Raw genomic sequence first — 14,799 nt, 5'->3', positions numbered from 1 at the left:
ACTGTCAAAGGCTAGGCAAGCATGAGGAAAGAGCTATATTTTACCAGCTGAAGAAGAAAAAAAAAGAGTCCACACTGTGCATCATCTGAAGCTCCCATGGAGCTTTGCTGAACTGCTCCAGAAGCTTCGAGGCATGGCTCCTATTCCTTACCATAACAAAACTCAATTTTTGTAGACAATATTTTGCTGTTAAACATATTGCTGCTTAAATATTTTTCTTTGTATGAGTGAAATGTATAAGTGTTAACAGAGAAGGACTTGGATTTAATTTGTCAATTTATTGTATGGCCCTCCCTCCTTGCCAACTGTCATCTTCTGGCCTGGAGGGAGTGAAAGGACAGGCCCAATGCCATCAGGCCCAGCCTAGATTAAGAAGAGCCCTCCCTCCAGTCCATCCTATTATCTGCCTTGGTCCAGGCCTCAGAGGGAGAGAAGAACTGCTGGACCTGGGCCCCTTCCCCATCACCCTTTCCTTCTCCTTTTGTGTCCTGTCTTTTTAGATTGTAAGCCTGAGGGCAGGGAAGTGTCTAATTAAAATAAGAATAGTAAGCTGCTCTGAGAGCCTTTAGGGCTGAAGGGCAGGGTATAAATACCGTAAATAAATAAATAATAAATGATAGTGCATAAAATGGTAGCTATGAGATTAGGAGAATTATATGCTTCACGTATCGAGAAGAATTAAAGACCAAGAAGACCAAGAAGAGCAACAAATTAGATTAATATACTCTATGGATGCCAATATTTGCTTTTTATATCACCACAACTATCCTTGTATGAATGACTTGTGTTATTTTATTTTAAATCAATAAAATTAAATTAAAAATACATATTTCTTTCAACACACAGGAAAACTCAGTCAACTGCTGCTGCCTTTTGCAGGTACATGTATAAATAGTACAGTAGTACTGTAAAACCAAACACAATTATAATCACTCCATATAAATGAAAATGCATATAAACCTATTGCATAATGCATAGAGCAGTCCACAGACAATATTATGAGATGGTTTAGGAAGAGAAAAGGAGATCTGGGATTTCTCTGACTCTGATGAGATTATTCTTCTTGTACTGGAGATCCATAAATACTTTCCCTTGATTCAGTCCCCACCTGCCTGCCCACCCCCAAAAGTAAGAGGCTATAGTCATTAAATACTTGGTTTAAAGCTTGCCCTTTCTACCAGGAAAGAGTGAACACAAATCTTTTGAAGTGGCTTTACTATTTTAGTGTGTTTTCTGAAGTTTTCTCAGTAAATGTGGACTGTGCATCTTTAGATAAGGTACAACTGTTTGTCTGTCAGCAGAGTTTTTAAAAAGCCTGCACAACAATAGTTCAGAATTGCAAAAAGTTTCATAACTCAAAAACAAATATGTCCAGAATGCATCCAAAGAGAGGGATAGAAGAGGCTCCAAATCCATCTTACAGTCAATTTATTGCAACATAACAACAGTTCAAGATAACACTTTTTAAGGAGGCAGCCTTTTTAATCTATTTCAGTATAAAATGTTCAGTATAAAAAGGAAAGAGGAATGAGGAGCCTTATGCAATCTTTAAAATTAATTAAACAGTATATTAAATAATGGGGCTCTCCAGACTGCCCCAAAGGGTTCTTCTTAGCGTATGGGGACGTTGTCATCAGTGCACCATTGGCACACTGTGATGTGTCCATGATGCAAGCGTGGCGACTGGAGGTGCCGCACTTGCGTCATACACACGTGCCCCATATGGACGGCACTGCGTAAAGATGGTGCCATCCATACGTTCTAGGGTTCCAGGCTGCCGCAAACCGGTGTTGTGTACCAGGCCTAAGTCAGTATTAAAGGTCCCGTTCATCTCAGCCTGCAATATCACACGTTTTGTGATCTTACAGGGTGATGAAACACAGTCACACATTCTAGAGAAATTATAGGCTTCTTCCCTTTATTTTCAGCTCTTTCTAAAACCAGTACCAAAAAGTTCTTTTTAGATTATAAAACTATAGGGAAAACAGTATTTTACCAAACTGGTCAGGACAAAACAAATGGACGTTTTATAATGTCCTGTCCAATGGACACAAGGGAACTAGGTTTATTGACAATGGAGAAGAGTGATGATGCTTTAATTTATTTTTCTCTATGCACAAAGTGTTTGTAGAATGGTGTGTGGCTCGTTTTTCTCTAAGTATAGAAGTTTGGGGTTTTTCTTGTTTTGTTTTTGCTCCACTTAACCATGAATATATTATTTTTCTGACTTAAGAGTAGCCATTTATTTTCTTTCTTTGTGAATGCACTCAGTATGCTCATTACTCTTGGTGTTTTGGCTGTAGATCATTTTAATTCATTTAAAATTTAATTAATTAATTTTAAAAATTGCACTGATTTTTCTAGCTTAAAAGCAAATTGGTCATTCTTTGCATTTATCATTTTTGTCTTGAAACATACATACACACACACACACATATGTACAGAATGATTAAAAAACAATAGACCAAACCAAATAAGAACAGCTTTACTTTTGCACCATTCTTTTTTAATCGCCATGTATAATACATATTGTTGTTGTTGTGTGCTTTCAAGTCATTCCCAACTTACAGCGAGTCTAGGGCAAACCTATCATGGGGTTTTCTTGGCAAGATTTGTTATATGGGCACCCAAATGCTTATTAGACTACTTAAATTTTGATTTACGATGTTACAGTGACAGTGATTTATAACCAAGTCATTTCTGCTAATTAGATTGCATGGTACTTTGCCTATCTAGACAACACTCCTCTGCTTCCATCCTTTGCTCCCTTCAGCCATATTGACCACTGCTACTTTATGTCTCTTCACGTCACACAGAAGTCTGTAGTCTGGCACACAACATATCCTGACAGAGCTGGGTTATTTTAGACTGTGGACTTAAGGGTATTTATTAGAGGTGGGAGCCAGCAATGTGTATTACTCAGCTTAGTTCAAAAGGTGGTAAACCAGCTCTATTGCACTGGGGAGGGGGGAATCTTCCTGTTTGTTTTGCTGAGGCAGGCTGTGGATTTCTGCCCTGAAGCTGTGCCTTGAATCCTCCAATTCCTTGACAGGAAAAACTGCAGGCAATTCATCAAGTCGCAGTACTAATTTAAAAAAAAAGGAAGGAGAGGTACTTTTCTGATCCAGTGTGTATATATTCCTTTCTGTCTCCCAGTTACTTGGAAAATCAGATCACTGGTTCATCTAGTTCAGAGAGTTTTCCCCTCAGCCCTACCTGGGGACGCCAGAGACTGAACAAGGGCTTTCTGCATGCCAAGCATATGCACAGCACCCCAGTTATGATCAAGGTAACCCAACTGAGAATTCCTGATACAGAAATATTCCCTCAACAGAAAAGATTGATTCGTTTCCTTTGCTACTTTGATTTCCACAGAAAGCTTTGATTGATTTCCCATTTGTCATGTATACTTTTCCCTTAGTTTCTTTAACAGCAAATTCTTATGAATGTCCAGTTAGAAATAATCTCCACTGGGTTAAAAGAACTGTACTCATACATACATGTGTATAGGGCCTCCAGCTTCATAACTCTGGAATGAGTTAGGGTAAGTGGAAAATCAGTGTAATTGTAAACACTCAGTCAAGGATCAAAAGCTAGACAAGAGCCTTTTAAACTGTTCTTTTAAAAATACTTTAGGCTTTTCATTGCTTGTCTTCAGAACTAAAGAGAATTTACAGTTACGGATTTGCAAAAACAGGCCATCCCTGCTTAAAGGAAAGGATGCTGATATACAATGCAGTTTTCCTTGTTTTTCTTCCCTATCGATTGTTGAAACTTTCTTTCTAGGTAAGTGCTCTTTGTTCTCAGTGTAGTCTTAGCATGTTAGATTTCTCATCAAATTTGGACAGGAGAAGATTTAACAAGAATCCTTCCTTCTCTTCATGAAAGGTTCTGAGCTCATTGTAAAAATGGTTAAATTCTATATAAGATCCACCGCATAACTAACTGAAGATAATGAATGGATATTGCTGTGAACTGTCAACAGTAAAAAATACCCTCTAAGAATCAACCTCAGCATTTCTGGCTGTTCCCAAAACATAGTCTGTAAAAGTGATTTTTGGTTCTCAGAAATCCATAGCTTAGAAATAAGACCAGACTAGAAGCAGGTCATAGTAGCTAGCTTTCGCTGACAAGAAATTTGTATCTCTTTAGGGGAGCTTGCAGTCAATGTCTAGTCCCAGCTAAGTCTTCAACAGGAAACAAGCTTTCTCTGAACTCTAGCCTGCAAAGGATCTGTGGTTAATAATAATAATAAATAAAATATTTATTTCTAGCCCGCCTTTCCAATGATCAAGGCGGATTACATACACATGCCAGTACAGGATACCAATACAATATAAGACACAATAAAAACAGCAAAAACTTTACATTAAAAATTGCAGTAGCAATTACAAATTACAAAATCTAGCTAGCTCAAAATACTACAACAAAAACAGTAAGAGAGGGGAGGGCTACATCGGGGAGAGCTAGGGGAAAGCCTGTTGAAACAGGTAAGTTTTTAACTCCTTCTTGAACTGGTCAAGAGAGGTGGCTGAGCGGAGCTCACCGGGAAGCGAGTTCCAGAGCTTTGGGGCCGAGATAGAGAAGGCTCTCTGCGTTGTCATGGCATATTTTGAGTCTGGAACTCTCAAGAGTTGCTTCCCGGCCGATCTGAGAGCACAGGGCAGATTATATGGAGAGAGACGGTCCTCCAAGTACCCTGGGCCCAAGCCATTTGGTTACGTTGTCTGAGATGCAGTGTGCTCAAGTTAAAGATTACATAGAAAAGCTTGTTGCTATGAGATAAAAGTCAAAAGGGCTTTACTAAACAGGTAATTATTTCCTCAATAAATGTGATTTCTCAAAAAAAAAAGGAGGAAATTCTCAAAGCATTACTGTTAAGATTATAGAAAGAAAATGCTTTGTCTGTTGGTTAAAACTCCTTTTCTTGAGGTTGTTCTCCATGTACATGTGATTAATAAAGGTTAACTCTCGCTTGAACACTGTTTCATTTTCAGAGTCAACTTTGACAAATAAAGCTACAAAAGGATGCAAAATATAATTTTAAAAGAACTTTTGCATCACTTCTATGCAGAATCATTACCAGTAAGGTCAATTAAGGCCAGGCTGAAATAGTCAAGTCTTAACACTACCTGAAATAGTTTAAGCAAGAAAAAACTCTAAAACAGCTGTCTTCTCAAAAGCTCACAAAGATTATGTACTATTCATGTTTGCTTTAGAAACTTTCATATCTAAAGTTCAAAGTTAAAACTATACCACTTTCTCTGTGTTCATTTTTAGTGACACACAGCGTTGGATGTTGTGCAAAGTAAATACCATCTGAAGAAATGGTTTCACTTTGTTATGTGGTAATGACAAGGCTCTGAGTTGCTGCTTAGTCCTGACTATGGTATCTGCAATTTGATTCATTATCTCATTCTGTTTCCTAGATATAATGCCACTTGGTTTCCTTACATCAATTACTATATATACTCATTTATAAGTCTACAAATTTTAGTCAAAAAATTGACCCAGAAAACATGGGTCAGCTTAATCACGGGTTAATGTAAGTTCTATACTTAAACTTGTATCAGAAAAGGAACTATCCCCTTCTCTGAGTGGCGAAATGGGAGAGCTTAGTCCATCCTAGGAGACTTTAAAAGAAGCACCAACTCCCTCTACTCTCTCCACCTCAGCACCACTTCGCACTTCCTCTCAAAAGAGTACTGAGAGGAATGAGGCTCTGAAGGATTTGAATAAGATATTTGTGTATGTTTGTCAGCTTTTATGGATTAAAATCAGAAAAGTCATCACATTAATGTTAAATGCCATAATAACTGCTAATGTAGTCACCATTTTCTTTGCTTTCCCTTTTCATCCTTTTTGGCTTGTAGGCCTATTCTTAGCCCCACCTGTGCCTGGTCACCTCCCCCACACATTGCACAGCCTCCATTTACCATAGTCCCCTCCTCATCCACCCAGCTTTGAGAATGAGAACAAACAGTTATGCCTGCCAGAATGGTGTACGTTTTTTGCTTTGTCCTTTAAATCTTTTGTTACATGCTCCTAAATTTTTACCTAAGATTTACCTATGAGTCATATCAAAATCCATAATTTTGGCTCCCAAAACTGCCCCCAACCTATACATGAGGTCAACTTATAGTTAAGCATAGTCAAGTATATACAGTATGTCTCATCCAGCTTGTCCTGCAACTAAGAGGCTGTACAGACCAACCATTAAGGCCGGTCTGGGGAGGAATCGAAGCATGGCATCCACACAACGCACGCCTCGACTCCACCCCCCAGGCCGACATGTTGCTGTACACCACACCACATGGCAGGCGGCATCATGGTGCCAAAGGAGCACCGCAAAGCCATGATGCCGGCAGCTATGGTACCCTTTCTGCAGCATAGAAAGGAGCCACTTTTTGTGGCTCCTTTTTGTGCTGAGAATGGGCAAGATCAAGGCCGTGGTGTGCGGCTGTCACAGCCCCAATCTTACACTAAAAAGGGCGGTCTGTACAGCCCCTTAGTCTTCATCTTCAAACTTTGTCTTTATCATCAAACATACAAAGTGGTCCCTTGATATCAGCTGGGTTTTGGTTCCAGGAACACACACACGTGGATATCAAAATCCATGGATGCTCAAGTCTCATTAAATACAATGGCACTGTGAAATGGTATCCTTATAAAATAGCAAAATCGAGGTTTGGTTTTTTGGAATATATCAGTATTTTCAAGCTGTGGATGGTTGAATCCATGGATAAAGGATTCATGAAGGGCCAATTGTACCTTCAGATATTTAACAAATTAAAAACAACTTTCACTGTACAGGTTGAAAAACAGAGACAGAGAATCAGGGCATAGAAAAATTACTTTTTGGAGTATAATCCCCAGTATCCCTCATCCAGCATGTATCTGATGCATTCTGGGAACTGTAACCAAATAAGTAACTTTTCCAAATGCTGGATGGCATTTTTTTTGTCTGTTATCATGATGACATAACCAATATTGATGTTGGGCATCTCAGCTCCATTTATTCCTTGGTCACTGTTAAAGTATGGATCATGCACAATACCTTCCAACCTGAGTACTTCTAAAGTGAGTTTCAAACAGGAATGAGTTGCTCAGTGGAAGAAATGTAAACTAGAAATATTTGGGAAACCAGTGGCTTACTACTCTGGAAGCACCTATTAGCAACACATCTTTTTATCATGCATTGTTGGACTTAGTGAGGAACAGATGTATGGTTCTGTTTCTGTTTATATCATCATGTGATAAAAAAGATGATAAATCCAAAGTGTATGGTGACTTCATGTTATCACTCCAATAATACATGAAGGTAAAGTCTTTCTTGAGGCATCTGTGTCATTGATTATATCTTAACTTTTTCACAAAGCCACTCTTGAGATCTCTTCTCCCATTTCTTACAAATGCAGCTGAAGGGCACAAAGAATAGCATAGTTTTAATAAGCTGCCAGTGGAAGCTTGCTTACGTGGGCAGCTTTCTCATTAATCCTCCCCAGCTCACCCCCAGCTTTCTCATGAGAGGGATCTCTTACTGGAGCACAAGAACAATTCTTGGTGTGTTCCCTGAATAGTGAAGAGGAGGAAAGTAGAAGCCCTTAGAAACATGACCTCATAGCTGCACTGAATATTGATGTGTAGTCCCCAAATTGCATGGATAGGACAGAGTGGAGGATGTGTGCATTTTAAAAGGACAAAGGGGCAAATGTTTGAGAACAAAGGGGAATTTGGATAATTGAGCCAAAGCTAAAAAAGCACCATAGGCAGGACAGTGGCTCTGATGAAACAGTGCCTTTACTGTACAAAAAACCCCGCAGACATCCTTAAGAGAAGGCCTTGTGAAGGAGTATGTTAGTCACATGAAACAGAATATCCTAAATGTTTCATCTTTAATTAAAAGGGATGATGAAGGAGGATGCTCAACTCCTAACAGACAGAAATCATCATTTAAAAACAAACAAAACATGTTCCAGCCATTTGGTGAATTGCTGTAAACCATCTGCTGAACAATTCTGCTTTTAAACTAAGGATGTCTCTTTGGGGAAGATAATTCTGGGTAGGCATAAGGTCTATCTTTAGTGGTTTCCAACCTATAAATGAAAATAGTGGAAAATATCCTAACTCTCATATGCTTGAATTGTTTCCCCTGAAGTATCCGTTCCATCATGAAGGAAAACTGACAGCAATTATGTGTATATTTATCTCTCTTGTTTATCTGGATATCATATATCGTTTTTATTATCTGCCTCTAGTCCTGCTTTTTAGGATCTTTCAGCTGGTTAAAGAAAGAAACAAAAGCTCATCTTGGCCATAACTCTGAGGCTCGTTCAGTATGTTGGCATCTCGTTTACCTCCGGAAGTAACTTGAATTATAAGACTTACACACTGTTTTTCACTGAAAGTAAGTCTATACACTCACTGATTCAACAGAACTAGGGAATAGTAAACATGCCAAAGACCTCAAAGCCTATATACTCTAATATGTTTGGGACTTAAATAATTCCCTCTCCATAACAGTGGGGCAGCTAATGGGTAACCAAAAGAACTTGTCCAAGGAATGCCACAAAGTTGTAGTTGACACCATGCATTGCTGTGTACAATTGCACAAGGTAAAAACGAGTTCTGTATAGCCATGGGAAGAGTATACTGTATTAAAATCCCTTGCAGCATCTCTGTTTACATGGGGAGACAAGGTCCATTTCCTTTGATTGTACCAGTGCCAACTTCATTGTCATTTTTCAATATTGTAGTGATACTTCATCCTCTGGTCTCAATCAGTAAAGTGGGCCAGAAATGACTTGGAGGGGAATGGCATTTAGTAACGTTTGAGAACAAAAGGATGGGGGGGGGGGGAGTGCAGCCTGCTGCCAAAATGAAGGGGGCAGATGCTTGAAACAGAAGCAGTGTTGCAAATGGAATGAACTGGGTAGAGATTCATCACCCAGGCGGTACCCAAGGGGGTTACCATAATAGCAATCTGAGCTCATTAGTCAATGCTGTCCGCTTGGAAATAGGGCGGGGAAGAAGATGAATGGGGCAGAGTCAGAGGAATATTGGGGCAAGCTGAGAGGTAGAGCTGTGGAGAGCTAGAGCCTAAAAAGCAACCCACCCAGAGGGGCGCTAACTCAGCTGAACCATGCAAGACACGAACCCAGTGGGTCCCAGAAGAAGAGAGAAGAGGTACTCTGACAAAAGCAGAGAGGAAACAACCAGGGTGGCAGGAGGGAGTGCATAGTAAAAGAAAAGGAGCCCACAGAGGGCGAGTGGGCAGCTTGGAGCTATAAAAGCCTGACTTTGCAAAGGGAACCAAGAGAGAAACAAATGGAAAGGGCAGGTGGCCAGCGTCAGAGGAGAGCTGAGAATAGAGTGGCATGAAAAGGATGCCCAGGGAGGGGAGGGCTGAGGAAGAGCAGGTTTCGTACACAGTCCGGAACAGGGAATGCAGAGCAGGGGGAAGGAGAAGGGGGGCTGCCCCATTGTTGAGACCCAGCGTAGTGTAGAGATTTGAGTGTTGGACTACGATTCTGGAGACCAGAGTTTGAATCTTGACTTGGCTATGCAAACCCATCGGGTGGCCCTGGGCAAGTCACACTCTCTCAGGATGGCAATGGCAAATCCCTCTGAAGAGGCTTGCCAAGAATACCCCCTGAGAGGTTTGCCTAAGCCATAAGTTGGAAACAGCTCGAAGGCACAAAACAACAACAACAACAAGCCCCATTTGATGTCAGAAAGCTCCCAGGCCTCACCTCCAAAACTCAGTTGCTCCTCGTCCTCAACAACAATGGGAGGCCTCAGTAGGGTCTCCCACACTCAGAAGAAAAGAAAGAGGAAAAGTTGGGGATAGGGAGAGGAGAGCAATGAGGTGATGGGCACCTGCTGGCAGTGCCATGGATTATTACAAATCTTTGGGGCTCTAGGAGAAAGCAGAGGCAAAGTACATTTGTTGAGCATGAAGGCTGGGAGTTAGAATCATAGAAGCCTAGAGCTGGAAGAAACCTCAAGGGCCATCCTGACCAATGCCTTGCAGGAACTCACCATCAAAACACCCCCTGTGACAGATGACCATCCAGCCTCTGCTTAGAAACCTCCAAAGAAGTAGACTCTATCACTCTCCATGGCAGCGTCTTCCACTATGAACAGCTCTTACTGTCAGGAAGTTCTCCCTAATGTTTGGGTGGAATCTTTTTTCCTTCAGCTTGATTCCATTGCTCCAGGTTGTTGGAAGGAACCATGGGGCCCTGCCATGTAGGAATACACAACTAGAACACTCCAGAAAAATGCCAATCCAACCACTGTTTGAAGAGAGTCCTCCAAAGATGGAGTCTCCCAACCTCCAAAGCAATCTATCCCAGTGTGACTGGAAACTACTGAGTTTAAAAAAAAAAACCTAGTATTTAGGTGGAATCTCTTTTCTTTTAATTTTGAATCCATTGCTGTGTCCAAGTCTCTGGAGCAGCAGAAAATGAGCTTGCTCCATCCCAGGGTGACCAGACATCCTCCTTTTCCAGGACACATCCTACATTTCAGCCTTCTGCCCAAGAGGAATTTCAAGAGATCCTCCAATTTCAGCAGGGCTAAGGAGCATGATTTTACATTTATACAAGCATTTTTAGCAATGCCCTACATTTTTCCTTGAACATCCTACATTTGGCAGTGCCTTGTCCTCCAGGGCATCTGGTCACCCTGGCTCCATCCTCAATATGATCTCTTCAAATATTTAAAGCCAGTGTGGGCTAGTGATTTGAGTGTCAGACTACAAAACTCTGGAGACCAGAGTTCAATTCTTACTTCAGCTATGGAAACCCACTGGGTGACCTTGGGCAAGCCACATTCTCTCAGCCTCAAGGAAAGGCAAAAGCAAGCCTTCTCTGAATAGACCATATCAAAAAAAATCCTGTGATAGGTTGCCCTTAGGAATAAGTCAGAAACTACTCAAAGGCAGACAGTGACAATGATACAGAACACTAAAATGTATATTATGTTTATACAGGTGACCATTAAGCCATAAAAACTACTGGGTGGCCCTGGGCAAGTCACACTCTCTTAGCCTCAGGGGAAGGCAAAGGCACACCTCCTCTGAAGAAACCTGTCAAGAAAACACCATGATAGGGTCACCATAGGCTGGAAAAGACTTGAAGGCACACAACAACAACAAGTCAATCCTTAACCTTCTCTTCCCCAGATTGAATGCACCCAGCTCCCTAAGCCATCCCTCACAGGGTTAGTGTAAAATAAAACTCCCCTTAGGAAGCCTTGCCAGGACAAAGGGGCCAGAGTGGGATGGCGGAAGAAGTGGATAAAACTAAGCTCAAAGTGAAAAGAGATTTTGAACTTTTCACTCACTACACTTTTCTTGAACGTCCTCCATTTTGAGCAGGATTAACAAGCATGAATTTCTATTCATATTAGTGTTTTGAGTATTTCTTTGGTCATGTGCTACACTCTTCTTGAACATCTTCCATTTTGAGCAGAACTAACAAGCATGAATTTCATATTAGTGTTTTGAGCTTCTCTTTGGTAATGTCCTCTCTTTTCACCATGACATTGGCCTGTTACAGACTGCCAAAATAAAGCTGCTTCGGGTCTCTTTGGAGATATGCTATTTAAATGATGCATGAGTCCTAAGAATCCGGAAGCTGCACCAAAGCTGCACTCTGGTGCTTAGGAATGGAGTGTGGCTTTGGTGCGACCTCCAGACTCTTAGGACCCATGCATCATTTAAATAGCATATCTCTAAAGAGACCCAAAGCAGCTTTATTTTGGCAGTCTGTAACAGGCCTAAGATGCATGAATTTATATTTCTGAGTGTCTTGAGCTTTTTTTCTCTGGTCATGCCCTACACACTTTTCTTCAATGTCCTCAATATGACTATGAAACATGGATTTCTATTGATATTTGTGAGCTTTTTATTTGGTCATGTCCTACACTCTTCTTGAACATCTTCCATTTTGAGCATGGATTTCCATTTCTGTGAGTGTTTCAAGCTTTTCTTTGGTCACGTCCTCCACTTTGAGCCTGACTAAAAGACATGGATTTACATTTCTGTGAGTTTTGAGCTTTTTATTTGCTCCTGTCATCCCTTTTCCTTGAAGGTCATCCATTAGTTCTTCCTTTCCAGTCAGGACACCTGGTCACCCTTCCCTAGACCTCTTTCCTGAGGCAGAACTTGGTTGCACTGGAAAGCCTCGCCAGTAAAGTTTGCTTCCAACTGCTGGAAATGTTTTGGAGAAGGAAGGAAGGAGCCATAGTCCATTGCCTCGCACTCTTCCCATGCCCTGGCCAGTGTGACTTGAGATCCTCTTTTTCCAGGACCGGTCCTACATTTCCATCTTCTGTCCAGGAGGAATTCCAAAAAGCCCTCTCTTCTGAGCTTGACTAAGAAGCATGAATTTACATTTCTATGAGTATTTTTTAGCTTTTATTTGGCAACGTCCTCCATTTTCCTAGAATACCCTCCCTTTTGAGCACAGCTAAGAAGCATGGAATTACATTTCTATGAGTATTTTAGCGTTTCTTTAGTCATGCCCCCCCCTTTTTTCTTGAAAGTCCTCCCTTTTGAGCAAGATCAAGAAGCATCAATTTACATTTCTATGAGTGTTTTGAACTTTTCTGTTACAATGTCCTCCATTGTCTTGAAGGTCTTCCCTTGTGAGTATAAGAGCCATGGATGCACATTTCTATGAGTATTTTTTAGCTTTTCTTTAATTATGTCCTCCATTTTTTTCTTGAAGTGGAGGGCCTTTTGAACAGGCCCAAAAAGCATCAATTTACATTTCTAGGAGTGTTTTGAACTTTTCTCTTGCAATGTCCTCCCTTTTCTTTGATGTCCTCCACTTTGAGCATGACTAAGAAACAGGAATGTGCATTTCTATGAGCATTTTTTTTAAAGTTTTCTTTGGTTATGTCCTCCATTTTTCTTGCATGTCCTCCTCCACTGTGAACCTGACTAAGAAGCATGAATTTACATTTCTCTGAGTGTTTTTGAGCTTTTATGTTGCAAGGTCCTCCCTTTCCCTTGAATGTCCTCCACTGTGCACCTAAGAAACATGTATTTACATTTCTATGAGCAATTTTTACTTTTATTTGGTCATTTTTCTTGAATGTCCTTCACTGCCAGCCAGACTGAGGAGCATCAGTTTTGAACTTTTCTGTTGCAATGTCCTCCATTTGTTTTGAATGCTCTCCCTTTTGAGCCTAAGAAGCATGGATTTGCATTTCTATGAGTGTTTCGAGCTTTTCTTTGGCCATGTCCTCCTTTTTTTCTTGAATGGCCTCCATTCTGAGCCTAAGAAGCATTTCTATGAGCATTTTAAAACTTTAGTTTTTTTGTGGGTTTTTCAGGCTATTTTAAAACTTTTATTTAATCATGTCCTCCACTTTTCCTCCCTTTTGAGCCTGACTGAGGAGCATCAGTTCACATTTCTAGGCGCGTTTTGAACTTTTCTGTTGCAGTGTCCTCCATTTCTTTTGAATGTCCTCCACTGCGAGCCTAACTAAGAAGCATGGATTTACATTTCTATGAGCATTCTTAAAAACTTTTATTTAGTCGTGTCCTCCATTTCCCCTGAATGTCCACCCTCTTGAGCCTGACCATGAAGCATCTGTTTACATTTCTATGAACATTTAGAGCTTTTATGTTGAGAGAGCCTCCCTTTTACTTGAATGGCTTTGGGCATGAAAAACATGAATTTACATTTCTATGGCCATATTTTTTTTTACTTTTATTTGTTCATGTCCTCCACTTTTTCTTGAAAGTCCTCCCTTTTGAGCCTGACTGAGGAGCCTGGGTTTACAATTTCTAGGAGCACTTTTTAAACTTGCATTTAGTCATGTCCTCCACTTTTTCTGGAAAGCCCTCCCTTTGGAGTGATGCTGGCTGAGGAGCATCAGTTTCCATCTCTGGGACCCATCTGAACTTCCCTGTTGCCAGGCCCTTCTCCCTGCTTCTGTGTCCCCCTGCCTGGCCTGGCCTGGCCTCCATTCCTGGGGCGCCCTGTGTCCCTGGGGTGTCCCTTGAGGGTCCTCAGCAAACTTCACCCCCCAAAACAAAGCCACCACCTAGCGCCATCATGCCACCCATCATGGGCTTACCTTCTGGGTGTCTCTCTCTCTCTCTCTGTTCTCCTTTGTGGCTGCTACTAGTCCCACATTGTGGAGGGACAACTGGGAGTGACCTCAGCCGGGAACAATGAAAGCCCAGGCTTGGGAGGCGAAGGGAAGGGGAGGGAGGGAGGCTGAAGCCCGGGACTGCTGGGCTCTGGCTTCTCCAATCCCCCTTCATCACAATCCCGCCCCACTGCCTCCCTCTTTCCCTCCCTCCAGGATCCAATTACAGCAGATCAAGGGGAGAGACTGATGAGACACCACCACTGCCGCAGAAACAATGCGCCCTGGCCCCTAAGGCCATCTGCCAAGGACAGGGACACTAGCAGGCCCTCCATGCCTTCCTCCCTGGAAGAGATTTCTCTCCCCTTCCTTCCTCTACATCTTTCCTCCAGTCTCCAAGGGCTCAGAGGCCCACCACCAGAAGAGGCCCTTCTCCTCCTCACAGAGGAGGAGGAGGAGGCCACGCAAAATGGAGGGCCTCCAAGGAAAATGGGGGACAAGGCTCCAGACACTCACAGAAATGTTAATTCGTGCTTCTTAGGCTCAAAATGGAGGGCATTGTGGAACTCCTCCTGGACAGAAGGTTGAAATGGAGGGCATGTCCTGGAAAAGGAGGACCTCTCCTCAGCCTGACCAAGGGCAGCAGGGGGAGAACAGAAAACTGGACTTCATAACAAATGGGGGTAC

The 14,799-nt window shown here is 41.7% G+C and overlaps 1 protein-coding gene across 2 annotated transcripts in view; it reads right to left on the bottom strand.

Annotated features, from left to right (window-relative positions):
• The window catches only part of PCBP4 (poly(rC) binding protein 4), a 62,511-nt gene extending 48,208 nt beyond the window's left edge, over positions 1 to 14,303 (bottom strand). Inside the window, exon 1 of one of the 2 annotated variants that reach the window (XM_042452142.1) lies at positions 14,098 to 14,303. The gene's annotated coding sequence lies outside the window, so the exon portion shown is untranslated. The remainder of the gene's footprint in view (positions 1 to 14,097) is intronic. The other variant, XM_042452141.1, reaches the window with a different exon arrangement.
• Positions 14,304 to 14,799: the final 496 nt, after the last annotated feature.

The sequence above is a fragment of the Sceloporus undulatus genome, chromosome 2, assembly GCF_019175285.1.
Source record: "Sceloporus undulatus isolate JIND9_A2432 ecotype Alabama chromosome 2, SceUnd_v1.1, whole genome shotgun sequence".
Taxonomy (NCBI): domain Eukaryota; kingdom Metazoa; phylum Chordata; class Lepidosauria; order Squamata; family Phrynosomatidae; genus Sceloporus; species Sceloporus undulatus.
The sequence above is the reverse complement of the archived record's forward strand: the minus strand, read 5'-3'. Positions and strand labels throughout refer to the sequence as shown.